Genomic DNA, 16,413 nt, shown 5'->3' on the forward strand with positions numbered 1-16,413 from the left:
AGCTGGTGCTTCCCAGAGAACTGATTTGCTGCTTTCTGTCAGATGGTGAGGCTGAGGCATTCCTTAAGATTTTCATCTGGCCTTGGATAGCAAAAACTTTAAACTTGCAGCCTTGTATTTCTAGTTGAATTATACCCTCCCATCTTCCAAATGGCTTCCTTTTGCTCTTTATGACTTCATTTTTTTTAAATAATATTTTTGAAGTTTTTTTTGTAGTTGGGAAAGTGAGCATACTTCGTACAGAAATTTAGGAAAACAACAGAAGGCAAAAAGGAAGAGTTATCTCTAACATCACCTCTCCCCCCACAACAGCTCTGACAACATTTTGGTATATTTCGTCCAATATGATACTTATTTATTTACATGTAAATATATAACATATTTTTATTTATGTTTTTATCTTTAAATATATATTTAACTGAGAGAATAAAATCACCTCCATTTCTCTTTTCCCACAAGTTCTCCAAGAGAGATTGGGGACCAGAATAGGCCGTAGACCCAAATTTAATTGAGTCTTTTCTAAACGGTAGTTTTAAAGCTTTTGCTGGCTATTTGTGTGGCTAACAAAGTAGCCACTTAGAGGTATGGTGAAACTGCTTTTTATGTGCCTTTGAATTATTCAGTCTTGAAACAGTGTTTTATAATATTAATAAAGCCTCACTTTATGCATACTATAAATAATACCAGGCCACCAAATGGGAAAAAATGTCATCAAGAATTGTCTAAGTTCAAAGTTGGTGGGCCGGGAAGAGTGTGACTGTGTGCACGCTATTGCTTGGAGAGCAAAGATGTCAGCTGGAGAACAGCAACATCCCTCAGGCCACGGGGCTGGGTACCCCATGCCACCGGCGTGTACCTGAGAGCTTCTGGGAGTATGATGGCTCCCATACTATTATTTCAACATTCACTAGTGTTGTAATTTAAAATGCCTTTTTGTGTCCTGTAACGGTGTCACATAAGTATTCTGAAGTCAGGATACAAGTCCAGGGCTAAAACACGCATCCCCAAATCCGATAACTCCCATCGGAAGTTAGAGGCAATAAAGCAGCCAGGCCGGCCGCGCTGTGGATTTAGGAGACAGTCAGCAGAATTGCAATTGCAGGCACATGTGCACCACAAGACGAGGACAGCAGTGCTCAGAGCAGTATTGCTCGTAATGGCCAAACATTGGACACAGCCCAGACGTCCATCAACAGTTGAGTGGATAACTAAATGACGGGGTACTCCGACAACAGAGCACTGTGCAGCCACACAGGCAGATGGACTCCAGTGATGGGCAACAGCACGGATGAACTGTACAAAGGTAACAGCGAGCAAAAGGAGCTAGACCCACAAATAAATCCATACTCTATACTTTGGTTATATAAAGTGCAAGAAAGGGGACAAGATCAAGCTAGAGTGTTTGGGAAAGCATGTTTAGAGAGTGAAATTATAAAGCAAAACACGTAAGTGATTCTTAATAAAAGTTCAGGGTGGTGGTTGTTAAGGAGGAGGGGGTGGCGCTTGGGAGGGGGACGCAAAGGCACTTCTGGGCACTGGCCAAGTTCTACCTCTTGGCCCAGGTGGAGGTCACACAGGTGTCTGTCTTTGTGCATTGTATTGTGTGTGTGTTATAGTCCACAATATAAAGGGCTCTAGAAAGCAGTGTGACAGGGTTATGTTCCAAATTGTGAATTTGGTCATTCTCTGTGAATATCCTCCCTTCCGTTGTCTGGATTTTACTGAGCGGCATCCTCTGCAGCCTACCATAATGTGAGAACAAAGATTCGAAGTGCCAGAGGAAGAAAGTGGATTATAAACTAATTAGTCTCTCTCCTTCCAGAGCCCAAATAAAACCGGACCTGGGGTGCAGAAGGGAAAGAAGTATCTAAGAATAGGGGGATGATGGCAGGGGAAGTGGGTCCAAGATGCAGAATAGAGGGATCCAGACTGCCCTTGAAGACTGGCCTTCATTATACACACAACTCACACAACAAACTCGCCACCCACAAACGACAACCTGCCTGCAGTCCGGGAGTCCTGTAGGACGTCCCAGCACACTCCCCCCAACCAAGGGGAAGGCACTTGGAATCGCTGTGTGGAGATGGTGGCAACCAACCGAGGCCAACCCAAATGGAAGCAGTGGAGGCATCCCCATCAGTAGGAGCCATGGGCGACCCCCCTCACTGTTACAAACATTTGGCCCCATGAGGGTGGAGAACCACACTGCCGTCACCTGGGGAAACCAGCACTGTGCCCCCACAGTTTCCAGGCTCAGCTGGGAGCTTTCACTCTACTTTATCTTCAATATCCTCCCGTTCCCTAGCTAACCATGACATTTGCGCTCAGCTTGCAAAACATTTACAACAGTTATTTAAACTTAATTCTGTGTTTAAACTACTTCAGTGCTGGCCGTCAGTTTCTGTGCCCAACTTGGTGATGTCCAGATCCTTTGTTATGACATGCACTTTGGGTGGCTGGCACACATGTTTGTTTTTGAGCACGGGCCAGTGGGTGGTGGTGTTCCTGAGTCACTGCTAGCTAAGGATGTCTCCCTTGGGCCTTCCCACGTGAGCATACTCGTGTACCACAACTCCTTTTCCCATCGGAACTCTGCCGTTTGTCCATGCTGTTTCCTGTTGATGCCGCCAAAGGTAAGCCTGACTTTGATTCTTTTGTCGTTAGCTTGCTCTCTCTGGAGTACACGTGGGTGATTATTTCTTTGTCCTTGGAGTTCAAGAATTTCACCAGACTATTTCTAGGTGTTGATGTTTCCGTTCTTGTTGCCTGGGGCCTGGGAGTACTTTTGATCTGCACATGTAGGTCTTTCTCCAGCTCAGAAACTTTTCCTTCTGTTATTTCTTTGAAGGCCACTTCTATACCCTGTGCTCTGATCTCTCTTCCAGTGACAGGGTTTTCAGAATGCTGAGGCTCCACTGTCTGTCCCCCCGAGCCGTCTCGCCCCTCCGAGCTCTCATCCCTGATCACTTTGTCCTTTTCTGAGCAGTCTGCTCAAGTTTACATCCATTCGGGAACCTGTAAATGGCAGTGTTTATTCAAATAGGTCAGTATTCAACCTATTTCCTCCCCTCCATCTTATGTAGATTGACTTTTTCTCTCTACATTTTTGTCAAGGGTAAATTCCACCCACCTGGCCCTGAAACAAGAGGAGAGGTGTTACTTTTGGCCCCAAAGACAGACTGTTACAACAAGAGCAACTCAGGAATCAGCCGTGGCTGGGCAGACTGTCAGAGACTCCTGGAACAGCCTGTGTCCTAGCTCTCCTGCACATTCATTGTACATCTGGCATCTGACCTCCAAAACACAGCCAAGAAAAAAATCAGAAGCTGTTTCTCTGCTGGAGAAATAGCATCCAGATGCCCCATTTCTGATGCTGGCAATGACAACCAGCTTCTTCGTGGAGGCCAAGATAGGGAAGGCCCTGGCCACTTACCCAATGGCCATCCGAGCAAGCGATACAATTGTTCCTCCAATTATTGCAGGCAGAGGTGAGTGAAAATGTCAGCTCTCGCTGGTTTTTGGATTGACCTCCTAATCATGGGAACTTGAGTGATTCCAGGGAGTTGAAATCATGTCTATCAGCCCAACGAAAGGAGAGATTTAGGGGAAAATATATTTTTAATTTTTACTATTTTCTGAGACACTCCACCATGGCCTCTTTAAGGCTTTTGTCTTTCAGGGTTCCCTGGTTACAGAGTTCCAGTCATTGGGTATCTTTGTCACCCAATGCACTCTACATAGCAAATGACAAGCTTTATGTGTAGTATGGGTTGTCAGCTTTTGAAATGTAAGTGATTTTTAACTGTCGTCTTTATCTAGAAAGGCAACTCATATCCTCTTTGGGAAAAGATATGGTATAAATTATAAAGACCTCTGCAACCTTAATGGTCTTGATTTCACAAGCTTGTTAATGCAAATGGCCTCACATTAACATTAGCACTTAAATCTTAGTACTCAAATCGTTGATAGACTTGACTTCTCATCTCCTTATATGGAAAATCTAGTCTTTTGATGAATTTAGCCAGGTGTTTTAGCCTGTGTGCTCTCAAAAGGCAGAGCCTGAGGGAAGTGTTTATGTGTGGTTATTTCATTTTGGGAAGTAATCCCAAGGAACAGGAGTATAATCTGGAGGGAGTGAAATTAAGGAGAGAAGAACCAATCCATGGCTACAATATTAAGCTGGTCAACCACTGCAAGAAACTGGAGTTCAGACCTCCAGATCACAGTCACCTGGAATGCACCTCAGAACTGTTTTTCCCAGGATGAAAAAGGGTGGTATTTAAATGCCAGCTCCTATTCTTCTATGGTCCAGCGTTGCCTCATGGGTGTTGGTTCCCTCACACTTCCAGGATGGCCCAGGTGCATGTGTCAGAATGGCTGTGGGGCTCCTGCAGGCATCCCAAGAGCTTCAGGGAAGAAGGCAAGAGGTACCTGGTACAGCCAAGGAAAGGTGCTGCCAACTTACACCCACAGGTAGATGGTTACCACAGCAACAGCCAGCCTAAAATGCAGGCTGAGAGGATGCGAAGTAAAGCATGTGGGAGAGGAAGAGAATTCCTCTAGCCATTCTATGTCCTTCTGGTGGTCTACAAATTAAATTGACATGAAACAGAATAACGGGAGAAAAATCAAACAAAGCTTTACAACACGTATACATGAGAGAAACCCAGGAAAACTGGGTAACTCATCAAAATGGCCAAGGTCGTCATCTTAAATACCATCTTCAGCTAAAGACATAGGAGGATGTTGGGGGTGAGGTGAGTCAGCTATGGGAGATTACCAGAAAAGCACAGTAAACAAGAGTAACATTATTATGCAGATTTAAATCCTTGCCTTCTGCATTCACAAGAGTTTCTAGAGATAAGGTCATCCTCCCTTCCTCCTGGTACAGAGAGGGAGACATCTTTACAAATAGAGATTTCCCTTACAGATGCAAATGTCTCTTACAAAGGGTAACTTCTACTTGGTTTTCAGAGCTTTTCCCCAAGTCTGTAGTTTTTAAAAGCAAGCAGTCCAAAATAATCCTTATGCCAAACAGACACATTTGGGGTGGTCAATTCTGATCCCCCACAAGCACACAACATGTCCTCTGCACTGGGCATTTGCAAGGAGTGGATCTTCCGTGCATCTTTTCAACGTTTACTATTGCAACTAGCAGAACCAGTGCTGTGTAGCCACTGGCCATAGAAGAGGACCCACTACCCTGTGTAGTGGAAAAGAGATGAGATGACAGAGATAGAGATAGAGACAGAGGGATACTCTAGTCAATAAAATTAGATGAATGGAACATTTTCTAAATAAATACAAATTTAATATAAATATAAAAGTACTCTTATGGGCACTTTCATACATACAAACTTAACTCTCACTGAAAACACAAGAAATGGGTATTGTCTCTATTCCATAGATTAGGAAGGTGAGTTTGAGAGAAGTGACACTCCTAAGATTATACCACTGGCAAGTAGCCAAGCCAAGATTTGGATCCAGGAATGTATGACACAAAAACAATTGCATCGTCTATTGCCCAAGATGCTCAAATCTATCAACTTTATTATTTTAACCAACAAAGTGGCTTGAATGTTTTTTCTTGTTTGGTTGGTTGGTTTTATTTTAACTTTTTGTGAAAGCTTCAGGCTTTCTTCCCAATTAGCTGGTGATTAATGCTGTGTTGCTAATAAGAACATAAAAATATAAGCATGGCAGGGATGGTTTTTGGAAACACATGTGCTAAGCTGATACAGATCAGAGTGGAAAACCAAGCTGATTCCATGGGGAACTGGTTGGTTCCCTGCCCAAATTATAGATCTCAGTGGCTTGGATTCTAATTCCTACACGGGGATGTGGAATATGTGTTCAGGGCTGAGAAAAGTGGGAAGTTGAAATTGAACTACATGATGAAGTCCAGTCCAGAGATTCAAAAAACTGCCTCATCCTTAAATAGGAAATAAATGATTTACATCCACCTTCTGTAGAGAGGCTAAAGGAAGTTTACTATCTACTGAACCATTTGGAAAGAAAGTTACCTAGAAAATATCCAAATTTCAAGCAAGTTCCTCTCAAAGGTGTGAAGTTAAATTACATTACTTGAAAAATAGAGGAACTACAAGCCAAATATTTAACATAAAAACCTTTGCGGGTCAATGGAGCCCTGAAGGGCATCAAGAGAAAGAAAGATTTAATTGCTCCAAGGGGAAAAATTTACAACCCAGAGCACAAAGACTTCCCACAGAGATAAGTCATCCTTGGTTGGTACAAATTCATAGCATGGAATTGCCAAAGTATGAGAAAAATGAACCACACTGAGGGAAAGTGAGCAGATCTGCTTTCAGAGGGATTTGGCTCCTAAGAACTGACTACAATGGAAGAAGAAAGAGAATGCAGAATAGGCAGATTCGAAAGGAGTAGAGAGTTAACAGTTTAAAAAATATATAATGAAGAACAGATAAGTATGAAAAAGGAAGAAGCCAATTTGGAAAGGAGCTAATAGAACTTCTAGAAATGAAAAGGAAAAAATCACAAACATTTAAAACTCAATGGATGAGTTAAACATAGGATCAGAAAAAAAAAACGAGCAATAATTGGTGAACTGGAAGATAAATTTGGAGAAATCATCAGAGTGCACCTACAAAACAGTGAGATGAAAAATATGAAAGACAGACTAAGAGCCATGGAGAATAATAGAAAAGAATTAACAATAAACAAATATATATTTGGAGCTTCAGAAGGCAAAAATGAGGGGAGGGAAAGCAATAATTCAAGAATTTGCAATTGAAAATTTTCCAGAATTAACATGTCTTTAGATTGAAGAATCACAAGTTCCAACATCCAGATAGATTTAAAAAAAAAAAAAACAAAATCCATTAGAAGTAATCACAAAAAAGGAAAACTATCTAAAGCTGAATTATAAACAGTATAGTTTTCTTATCAGCAAGAGCAAATACAAGACGACGGAATAACGGTTTTAAAGTGCTGAAGGAAATGAACACTTGGCCTAGAATTCTACATCTAGATGAACAATTTTTAAGAATAAAGGGAACAGAGAACATTTGCAGATAAACTCAGACAAATATTTTCATTCACATGCCCTCTTCAAAAGAACTGCTAAAAATATAATTCAGTAAAGATGAAATTGATCCCAGAGGAAGGTACGTGGTGCAAGAAGCAATAATGAGCACCTCCCTCGCCAAAAGGGAAACATGTTGATGTCTGACAAGCACTTACAGTAAAAAACAATTATAAAATGTTAAATGGGGAATGGGTTAAAGCCATGTGGAACTAAAATACTTGATAACAAAGAATGAGGGAGATTGGAGTTAAAGTGTCCTAAATGTCTCACACTTTTCAGAAGTAGCACAAAAATAAATATTGACTTAAACTTTACCAGATATACGTGTTAAAATTTCTTAGAGTAGGGGCTGGCCCCGTGGCCGAGTGGTTAAGTTCGCGCGCTCCGCTGCAGGCGGCCCAGTGTTTCGTTGGTTCGAATCCTGGGCGCGGACATGGCACTGCTCATCAAACCACGCTGGGGCAGCGTCCCACATGCCACAACTAGAAGGACCCACAACAAAGAATATAAAACTATGGACCGGGGGGCTTTGGGGAGAAAAAGAGAAAAAAATAAAATCTTAAAAAAAAAAGCTTTCTTAAAAAAAAAAAATTTCTTAGAGTAGCTGCTTACAGATCAGAAAAAGTACAGTTTCCATAGCAATAGTGGGAAAAGAGGTGCCTATTAGGCATTTATAGGTGCCTATTAAACTGAGGTCAGATCAAAGAAGATAAAAGTGGAGTCAGTTTCTAAGCCAGTGGACAGGAGGTGATCAGATGGAGGCAGATTGAGAGTAAATGAGGATGAACACAGCAGAGATCTGGAGACGGGGCCCTGGGGTCTGAAACGGGAAGAGTTGGGCAAAGCATCCAGAGCTGCGGTGGAAACCGAGGGGGAGCAGCCGGCGAGGCGGAGGAAACCAGGAGGGTGCTGTGCCCTGGAATCCAAGAGAGGAAAAGGTTTCAGGAGGGAGGCAGCGGCCAACCACGTCACATGTTCCTGACAGGCCAAGAAAGGGCGTGATGCAAATTGACCGCTAGATTTGGTAACATAGAGACCTTGGCCAAGACATTGACTCTTTAAAAAGCACTTATTAGGACAGAAAATATCAGTGCATAAATAGGCAAATAGAGAGCTCATAATTACACCTCTGCATGACAGGGAGCTTGATAAATGACACAGTTTGCATTATAAAACAACGAAAGAAAGAGCTATTCCCATAAATTGCCAGAACAATTGCTTAGCCACATGAAAGTGAAATTCAAAAAATAAAGATAAATAAATGAAAAACTGTATGTCTTTATGTGGGAAAGGATTTCTTAATTAGTCCCCAGAAGCAAAATCTCAATGGAAATCTTCGATAAATTTTACCTCATTAATGTTTCAAACTGCCTTCCAAGCCACCATAAACGAAATAGAAAGTTAACCAGCAAAGCAGAAGATATTAGCAACCTATATAGAAAAGATTGTCTTCAGGATTATGTAAGTGATTTTCAAAAAGCAATAGGAAAATGTAAGTAACAATAGAAAAGGCAGCAAAAATATGTATGGATAATTCGCAAAAGAGGAAAAACCATATGCCCCATAAATATGAAAAAAAAATGCTTAGACCTGCTAGTAATCAAGGAAATGCAAAAGAAGACAAAAATAGGATACATCTTCACATCTAGCAATTCGACAAAAATTAAAGCACGACAATGGAGAAACAGAAACTGCCATTAAGTGCATTAAATTGAAGCTGTGCGACCCATACAAGGCAACCCCCCATCCTCAGTGCATTGTTTAGAGGAACTCCCACATGCGTGCACAGAGAGGCTGAAGTATGTTCAGATATCAACTTATATCAAAGTGGGATATTAGAAAGAACCTAAACACTCACCGGTAGGGGAATTAACTAAAATTCTAGAATGGAATATCATACAGCAGTTAAAACATAAACTGGAACTATACGTTGATCTGTATCAGTGTATACAAAAACATAACACTGAATGAAGAAAAAACAAATTGCTGAAGGATAGCATATTATAATAACAGTAATATAAAATTTATGACACAAAAATCAGTACTAATATTTCTTATGAATACTAACATAGAACACGGATGGGAAGGAAACACCAGTTTCAGGACGGTGCGTAGCTCTCTCTGGTGAAAAGAAAAAGAGGAAAATGAGGTCAAAAGAGTCCAAAGAAGGCTAGAACTGTGTCTGTAATGTTAGCTCTTGAAAGACATTTCAGCTATGCAATAAAGTTGGTTAAATGCTAATCTGTGTATTTGCGGCAATGGCTACATGCAAGTTTTTCATCTTATTCTGGGCACTTTCCTTTTTTGTTTGAGATTACGATACGATAAAGACAAAGTATGATAGAAAGTGCAGGAAGGGAGAGATTGTAGAGATTCGTGAATGGAGATCTTAATAGAGGCCAAAGATAGGGGTGTTGTTTTGAGAGCTATCAATTTTGATTGTTGTTTCACAATGAATCGTCCATAGCCTACTGGTGACCCCTAGGCTTCTTCCAAGCAACTATGAGCAGATCCAAAAATTATAAGTCCTTTCTGTAGTTTTTACTGGAAAACAGCTTTCAATTTCTCATGCATTCATTTTTATGTATATATGAAGCCTACTTTCTAGATACTAATCTATGAAGATAATTTTTATAATTGATACAAGTAAGTCATAAACTAAAACTAGTGCATTATTTACATTTTCCGCAGATTCGAATGTAGTACTTTATTAGAAAATCTGTCACCATCCAAACCAGGTAAATACTGCAAAGGTTCTAACATGCATGTGTTCCAAATTACTCCAAAACTTAGAGACTTAAAGCAATGATAACACTTATTCTGCTCACAGCTCTGTAATTTGGGCAGGACGAAGTGGGAACAGCTTATCTCTGCTCCACTCAGCATCAGTAGGGTGGCTTGAAGACTCGGGGCTGGAATCATCTGAAGGTTCATTCACCCACATAACTGATGGTCAATGCTGACCGTTGGCTGATACTTCAGCTGAGGCTTTTGGCTGAAACATCTACACAGGGCCTCCCATTGCTGCCTGGGCTTCTTCATAACATGGGGGCTGGGTTCCAATGGCAAGAATCCTGAGAGAGAGAGCCAAGGCCCACGTCACCTTTGGGGACCTAGTCTTCAAAATCCTGCAACATCACAAAGTTCAAGGGACCAGAAATATTGCAGTGTCCATTTTTGGAAAACATAGCATGCACGGACATATAGATTGGTGATCCACACAATCCCCTCCAACTCAATAATTTTATGAAAAGACATCTGTGTGTGTGTGTGTGTCCTCAATACTGTCTTGAGTTAATCATGATTTTCAGTTACTGCTATTTTTTCTTTTTAATTTTAGATTACAATTTTATAATTAGTCCATAATTATCAATTTAGTTTGCTGTAGGTTATTTGCTTCACCTACATTAATCATGCTTATTTATATCAATAATGTTTTGGTATATAGTTTTATAATAACTGGAAATTAAGATGCATACGTGGTGTTTCAAGTACGAAGCCTCAATAGATGGATGGATAATCACCCCAAATGTACTCATACAATGAATTATGTGATGCCCAAGAATTCATGCTCTTTAAATAACTTGTAATATATTATCAAGTGTAATTAAAGTACTTTTAAATTTATAAGTATTTCATAAAGTAGATGTATAAGCTCATCCTAAAACTTATTTAGTTCTTTGTATAATTATCAAAGTGAATTATTTTCTCATTTGAAAGTGGGAATGGAAAGGAGCAGGACAATAGTGGTTTTCCTACCCAAGAGGCCCCAGTTAGGTGCTCAATAGGTGCTGTTGAACTGAACTGAAGTTGCAGAACTCATTCCTTCACTCACTCACTCATTTATTCATTCAAGACAGTGACTGATCTACTGAGGAAGGTGAAAGAGAGACAGATGACCTCAAGTGAATGGTGAATAGCGAATAGTGAATAGTGAGTGAATAGTGAATAGTGACATTGAGTGAATAGTGGCATTTTTGTAAGATGGGGAGGACCTCCGGAGGGTCAGGTTTAACCTCTCCAGGACTGTGATCTCATCTGTATAATGGGAATAACCTGGGTGCCCTACCAACCTTCCCATCAGTGTTACTGTTTGGATCTTAGGATCTTCCCATGCTGATGAGGTGCCAGCACTTAGCATTTTTGAGATGAGTCCATCTCTACCTACACTGGGCTTGGATCATTAACAGCTAAGACCCTCCCTTCACCAATCAGTGGTACAGACCAGGGAATCATAAGGAGAACATAGAGAAAACCACTGATTCTCCACTTAACCCAACAAAAATAAACCTTTCAAAACACACATACGTGACTGTGTGTTCTCTTACTAGATTTGGTGATTAGGACGTGTGGTTTGACTTCGTTTTGCAATAGTGAGAATGGGCTACACTGATCTATCCCCTTGTGTACTTGTTCACCAGAAGCATGTAAATATTGTAAAACAGAGGAGAAGGAAAGGGCGTGGCTGACGTACCTTGACAGGATGGGACATGTGTCGTTAGGCTCACAAGCACCCATCTTCAACCTGCAAAATAAATTAAGAAGAAAGGAATTCAAATTCCCACACAAACGTGTGCTGTACTGACCGCTAGCCTTCAGCCCACTTTAGAACCCCCTCCACCAATTTCATTAATTCCATTAAATCCATTAATTCTACCATTTTTTCATTATCTATCATCTTTCTCGAGTCCTCACTTCCCTCTTTACACAGTTTAGGTTCCGTGTGTCCCTCGCTATAATGGTCCCTTTACAAACAGCTCTCCTGCCCATCTCTCACTGCCAGATACTCAACTGGCAGATCCCACCCCTCATTGGAGCCAACCACCCGCCTCCTCTGTGTCCACACTCACAAATCTGGACACCACTGGAAAAGAAATCCCACAATCATGCTAACTGGTCTCACTTTAAATTTATGACCCTGTATCTCCAATCCGTGCTCAACACTGGCAACAACTCTGCCCGATACCCTAGTAGTTTCGTTTTCTTACTTTCTGAGATGTTATCACAAATTCTTTCTTGTCAAACCTCCAAAACACCTCCCTACCCTCGGGGCTAACAGCATCATCTTGTGCTCCTTTGAGGAAATAGGCACTATCGGATGAGAATTACTTCCCTCTCCCCTATCAAATCCAGCTGTCTCCTGGCATTCCTGCCCATGTACTCTGCCTCCCATCCAGTCACGGGGGATGAATTGTCCCTGATCCTATCAAACGCCACTTGAGCTTTACATTCTCTCCCCTTTCACCCACTCAAGGACTTTATTACTATAATTATCCCCTTTCTATAACTTCAATTGATTCCTCTGTCCCAAATCACAGAAACGTGTTCTATTATCTTTCATTTTAAAGACGCTATCCTGACTCCACACGGTCCTCCAGCTCCTGGCCCATTCTCAGCTCCCCTTCATGGTAAAATTTATCAGAAATATTTTCTACTGGATCTTCTTCCTCATCTCTCATTCTCCCATAGGCCAGTAAAAAGGATCTTCACATTATTTAGTGCCCCATCATTTTTTAGGTGAAGAAATTGGGACCCACTCATATGTCCTTGTATAAGATTTCCACAGCTCATCAGGGGCAAAGTCAAGGCCAGAACTCTTTTCTCCCAATTCCTGTTCCTTCCGGGACGTTCCCACACACACACCTTTGATCTCACCCTTAGCCTGTTGGCTTTACTTAATGAAAACTGACATGGGGAGCGTCTTCCGGCTCACATTTTCCTGAAACAGATGCAGGTGAGCCGATCACTCACGGCACCTGCTCCTCCCCAACCCACACCCAAGTTCAAACTGTCCATCCTCCACACAGATTCCACAGGTATCTGTGCACTCGAGAGAGGAGGAAATGTGAGTTTGCCAATCACATTATCTCCAACATCCCTTGTTTCCCCAGCTCAAATTGAGTAAATCACATCTGCAATTTAACTCTTAATCAAGAGGCCCTCGAGTCTGACTTCGTGACTTACTTTTATGGCTCCTCGTGCGTCACATAGAAAAATGAAGAATGTCTTCCTTGCTCTGCGGTGATGCTCATGCGCAGTAAATCACAGAGGCCTGGCAGTGAAATGAGACTATATTTCAGGGAGCCAAATGTAGTGGGAGGGACCTGGCACAGTGGAAGGAAGCAGGGAGGGAGGAGGGAGCCAGAGGCAAAGCGCAGAAGCTCAGGTGTCTGACAAACGTGCATTCTGGAACCCAGGCTGACACGGAGCATGGAAAGGGTGTTTCACGCCTCGTGTTTTTGTAGTAACAGTCCCGGGGCATCTGAGTACAGCTTCCACAGGCCAGAAACTCCCCATCTAAAGAAGAGAGGGCTCAATTCCACAACCCAGAGGGAGGAATCTAGCAGATTCCTGCATTTTCAGCCTGTTAGGCACCCCTTTGCCACGCTGTCGTTCATAAGGGTAAGATCTCTTGACCAACAATGTATTCCCCAAGATGCTGGTCCTCTTATACTCTCACTCCTTGTTCTCTCCATCCCTCTACTTCTTGGCTCCACACCTAATTTGCATTAGCAGCTTCTGGCCTCATTTCATTTTGGTTACCAGGATAAGTAACCCGCTTTCTGATAATTGGCTTCATTCTCAACCCTACAAGCCTGTTTGAATTTACAGATCAACCCAGAAAGTCCCTCTGTCTTTTGTAGTTCCTCAGGTCCCTCATTCTCCTCTGCTTTGTCAGAATCAGCAGGCAGTGGGAGGTGGAGGTCGCAGAAGCTTCTCCAGAGAAAGCAGTATTTTTAGTTAACCAATTTTTCAGTGAAGAATAATGTAATAGAATCCCAACCTATACAGGCTGAAGAAAACAGCATTTGCTTTTTCTCTGCAACACAAAGCCTAGAGGTGGGCTTTCCAGGGCTAGTGTTATAGCTCCATAATACCGCCAGAGACTCTGGTTTCTGCTCATCTTCCTTCTTGGCCACCCCTTGGTGACTGTTTTTTGCCTTATGGATACAATATGGCTGCTCCGCCTCATATGTCAAGTCTAAGTTTCAGGAAGGGATAAAGTGAAGGTTCTTCTACTGGTCTTGGGTAAGCTCACTCATGCCTCTGAGCTCAGCTGGTCCGTGATGGCTTCACTCACATGTCTGGTGATTGGCTGACTGTCAGCTGGGGTGACAAGGACAACAGCATTATGTGTCTCTCATCACCCAACCGGCCAGCCTGGGCTCTTTCACATGGTGGTGATCACAGTTTCTCCAGAGAGGGCAATCCCCAATGTGCAAGTGCTTTTCAAGTCTCTGCTTGCATGTCATTTGCTAACGTTCCATTGGCCAAAGCAAATTACAGAGTCCACATGGGGAGGGCATGGATATAGGGATGGGAAGAAATTGTAGTCATTTTTGCAATCTACCACATCACTCTGAAGAAATTTGTATTATAACCAGTATAACCGACTTTGTTCCAACAAAACTTAACCATTTGTAAGAAAAATCCTAATTTTAAATAATTTTATTTACTTATACACATTTTTCTTTGTAAATACATTCTCATTCTTCTTAGATAAAACAGCTACTGAGCGTAATAATAAAGCATCTAGGAAAAGGACATGTCATTATCCTATTTAAAAACCAATTTTGGAAGAGTTAAGGAGATTTTGTCAAAAGCATGTCCCTTCTTGTACAATTCTTATAAATAGTTTTGTGCTTCCAGTGTTGAGTTCAAAAGAAGTGACATTTAATTAATTTTATATTTTGTAAAAATCCTAAGATTTCAGCTTTAAAAGTCTAAGATGCACACAGTTCTTATAAACAGTCACATCTCTGTTGGCGTGACTCACACGATCATGGCTGCTGCTGCTTGCCCATGATGTCACATCAAAATCATGTCCAAGGGGACCTTGGGGAAGGATGCACCATCGGGACTTTGGGAGTAGTGTGAGTGCTATAGGAAAGACTGTGAGGGGGTTGGACGTGGTTCATGTACCTGGCCTGGCTGGTGGCCCTCGGTGTTCAGGATTTCCATGGCAGTCCACCCTGGGAAGGTGGTGTGTCCAGAGTCATCTGTATGTCTGGGGCTTCAGTTCATTTGATATGTCCAGATGGCCAGCGTGCTGGGTAGCCAGCATGTCCTGACCAGTGATGTTCCTGGGCCCGTCAGTCTGCCTGAGAATCAGCACGCATATTTTCCCTGCATGGCTAGGATGGAGTCCTGCCCTCTGACAGCCTAAGGATGGCCATGGCCAGAGGGGAAGGGTGCGGGAGGTAAGCCTCAGAGAGTCCTCCTGGGGGATCCCACCACCCCAGACTGATCACTCACTGCTTTAAGAAATCTCTTGGAAAGGAGAATGCATCTCTCCTACAACTCCCCCTAACTGCACCTCACCCTATTTGCTTTGAGTTTAACACCTCGGACAGGGTTGATGCTCAAAATATCAACAACCTGTAAAGAAAGATGCCCAACCAAGCAGAACAAGGGCCCGCCATCAAGCCGTAGGTGTGCATCTCACAGAGCACTGGCCATGCCTGTAGGCAAGGGTGGGATTGGGGCCAATCCCAGTGGAGGCCCACCCAGCAAGGACCAGGGCGGTCTAGGAACTCCAAGCCCCAACACCTCACAGTGAGTCTACAGCTAAATGCATCTGGCCTCAGGTGGTCCTCAGCAGCCTTTCTCAGCCTCCAGGCCATTGCATGGACCAGCATACAGGTCATGCAATCTAGTGAAATCTAGATCTAGACTCAGACAACTTGGCTGTGTGACCTAGTGCCAGTCACACAATGTCTCTGAGCTTCTGATCCTCATTTGTAAAGTACATATCCTAAGATTCTCTCCTCCTAGGGCTGTTGAGAGGATCCAGGAAGCTTAGTCCTCCAAACCAGGGGTCAGCAGATTTTTTCTGCAAAGGGTCAGGTAGTCATTATTTTAGGCTTTGTGAGCCATGTGGTCTGTGTCACCACTGCTCAACTCTGCTACTGTAGCACTAAGGCAACCATAGACAAGATGTAAATGAATGGGCACAGCTATGTTCCAATAAAACTTTATTTATCAAATCAGCTTAGGCCTTAGTGTGCTGACCCCTGATGTAAATGCTCACTTAGCGCAATGCACCTGTATCTATTTTCCATCTGTATCTTTCTATCTCTGTAGCTCTATCTTTATCGAATGACTCTATAGGTATGTGACCCTTAGACATGTGTCCTGAAGGCTCATGACTCTAGATCGCATCCTCCCCAGATCACATGCTCACTAGAAGCTTCCACATGGAGTGACCACATGGAAGCCATACTCAGCTGATCAAGGCAAAAACACAATGAAAGTCATGAAAAAAATATAGCTAAGCATTTTATACAGATAGCTCAAAAGTGCATAGGAATTCAGAGATTGGGGGCATTAAACTTTAAGTCAAGAAG

At 42.3% G+C, this 16,413-nt stretch overlaps 2 long non-coding RNA genes across 2 annotated transcripts; both read right to left on the minus strand.

Moving 5' to 3' along the window:
* Window positions 1–432: 432 nt before the first annotated feature.
* On the minus strand, window positions 433–4,506 carry LOC124242560 (uncharacterized). Its single transcript, XR_006889480.1, has 3 exons — window positions 4,231–4,506; window positions 3,434–3,575; window positions 433–3,015 (listed from the first exon to the last, which is right to left on the minus strand). It is a non-coding gene; the product is annotated as an uncharacterized LOC124242560 (long non-coding RNA).
* A 5,291-nt stretch (window positions 4,507–9,797) lies between these two features.
* Window positions 9,798–13,096, minus strand: LOC124243097 (uncharacterized). The gene is made up of 3 exons (XR_006889602.1): window positions 13,031–13,096; window positions 11,541–11,591; window positions 9,798–10,140 (listed from the first exon to the last, which is right to left on the minus strand). It is a non-coding gene; the product is annotated as an uncharacterized LOC124243097 (long non-coding RNA).
* Between the last annotated feature and the right edge of the window lie 3,317 nt (window positions 13,097–16,413).

The sequence above is a fragment of the Equus quagga genome, chromosome 7 (assembly GCF_021613505.1).
Source record: "Equus quagga isolate Etosha38 chromosome 7, UCLA_HA_Equagga_1.0, whole genome shotgun sequence".
Lineage (NCBI taxonomy): Eukaryota > Metazoa > Chordata > Mammalia > Perissodactyla > Equidae > Equus > Equus quagga.